We start from the raw sequence: 2,508 nt of genomic DNA on the forward strand, positions 1-2,508 counted from the left end.
AAGCGTTCGGTCGGGGAACATCCTAATAAGCTCTTGATTAACGAAGAAGAACCGGGCGTCCCTCTCAAGGAACAGTTCGGCCTCTGCCTTGGCGAGCGACAGGACTTCTTCCTCCGTCCACCTCGCGCGATGCCTCTCCGTCACGATCTCAGCGTTGGCGGCCGCAAGGTGTTGGCGGCGGCGATGGACCCCGAGACCGTTCTTCGTGGTAAAAGTGCGGTGGCACTCACTGCAAGCAAAGGGAGCTACACAAACTATCGCATTTTCGTTACGGCCGGTTGGCCGGATAGGTGCTGGGGTAGCTGGGGTGGCACCTTCAGCGGAAGGGCCACCATCTCTTGTTTCTTGTAGGCTGCCCCCAACTATAAAGGGATAATGCGAGGGGGGGCTGGTAACCCCCCCAAGCCCCTGGTGCGGTCTTCCACTCTGCGAAAATCAGCGGGCCCACGAGAAGGGGAGAAGACCGCAGGAGAGGAGAGGCTAAGAGGGCTAGGCCCATGTATTGCGCATCACTCTCCCTGTAACTATAACCCAAGGAAGGCACCTCGCAGCAGCAGCACGACTACATCAAGACCGCACTTCGAAAAGCCAAGTCCGGATGCAGCCACACCGCCGCCACTTGGCCACCTTAAGAGAGTCATAGTTACTCCCGCCGTTTACCCGCGCTTGCTTGAATTTCTTCACGTTGACATTCAGAGCACTGGGCAGAAATCACATTGCGTCAACACCCGCTAGGGCCATCGCAATGCTTTGTTTTAATTAGACAGTCGGATTCCCCCAGTCCGTGCCAGTTCTGAGTTGATCGTTGAATGGCGGCCGAAGAGAATCCGCGCACCCGCGCGCCCCCGGAGGAGCACGCTAAGGCGGACGCGGCCTCGCAGCAAGGAAGATCCGTGGGAGGCCAAGGCACGGGACCGAGCTCGGATCCTGCACGCAGGTTGAAGCACCGGGGCGCGAACGCCGCGCAGGCGCGCGCATCCTGCACCGCCGGCCAGCACGAGGCCGACCAACGGCGAGAGCAGACCACGCCCGCGCTAAACGCCCGCACTTACCGGCACCCCTACGGCACTCACCTCGCCCAGGCCCGGCACGTTAGCGCTGACCCACTTCCCGACCAAGCCCGACACGCCCCGATCCTCAGAGCCAATCCTTATCCCGAAGTTACGGATCCAATTTGCCGACTTCCCTTACCTACATTATTCTATCGACTAGAGGCTCTTCACCTTGGAGACCTGCTGCGGATATGGGTACGAACCGGCGCGACACCTCCACGTGGCCCTCTCCCGGATTTTCAAGGTCCGAGGGGAAGATCGGGACACCGCCGCAACTGCGGTGCTCTTCGCGTTCCAAACCCTATCTCCCTGCTAGAGGATTCCAGGGAACTCGAACGCTCATGCAGAAAAGAAAACTCTTCCCCGATCTCCCGACGGCGTCTCCGGGTCCTTTTGGGTTACCCCGACGAGCATCTCTAAAAGAGGGGCCCGACTTGTATCGGTTCCGCTGCCGGGTTCCGGAATAGGAACCGGATTCCCTTTCGCCCAACGGGGGCCAGCACAAAGTGCATCATGCTATGACGGCCCCCATCAACATCGGATTTCTCCTAGGGCTTAGGATCGACTGACTCGTGTGCAACGGCTGTTCACACGAAACCCTTCTCCGCGTCAGCCCTCCAGGGCCTCGCTGGAGTATTTGCTACTACCACCAAGATCTGCACCGACGGCGGCTCCAGGCAGGCTCACGCCCAGACCCTTCTGCGCCCACCGCCGCGACCCTCCTACTCGTCAGGGCTTCGCGGCCGGCCGCAAGGACCGGCCATGACTGCCAGACTGACGGCCGAGTATAGGCACGACGCTTCAGCGCCATCCATTTTCAGGGCTAGTTGCTTCGGCAGGTGAGTTGTTACACACTCCTTAGCGGATTCCGACTTCCATGGCCACCGTCCTGCTGTCTTAAGCAACCAACGCCTTTCATGGTTTCCCATGAGCGTCGATTCGGGCGCCTTAACTCGGCGTTTGGTTCATCCCACAGCGCCAGTTCTGCTTACCAAAAGTGGCCCACTTGGCACTCCGATCCGAGTCGTTTGCTCGCGGCTTCAGCATATCAAGCAAGCCGGAGATCTCACCCATTTAAAGTTTGAGAATAGGTTGAGGTCGTTTCGGCCCCAAGGCCTCTAATCATTCGCTTTACCGGATGAGACTCGTACGAGCACCAGCTATCCTGAGGGAAACTTCGGAGGGAACCAGCTACTAGATGGTTCGATTAGTCTTTCGCCCCTATACCCAGCTCCGACGATCGATTTGCACGTCAGAATCGCTACGGACCTCCATCAGGGTTTCCCCTGACTTCGTCCTGGCCAGGCATAGTTCACCATCTTTCGGGTCCCAACGTGTACGCTCTAGGTGCGCCTCACCTCGCAATGAGGACGAGACGCCCCGGGAGTGCGGAGGCCGCCGCCCCGTGAAGGGCGGGGAAGCCCCATCCTCCCTCGGCCCGCGCAAGGCGAGACCT

The sequence above is a fragment of the Schistocerca serialis genome, unplaced genomic scaffold (genome assembly GCF_023864345.2).
Source record: "Schistocerca serialis cubense isolate TAMUIC-IGC-003099 unplaced genomic scaffold, iqSchSeri2.2 HiC_scaffold_133, whole genome shotgun sequence".
NCBI lineage: Eukaryota > Metazoa > Arthropoda > Insecta > Orthoptera > Acrididae > Schistocerca > Schistocerca serialis.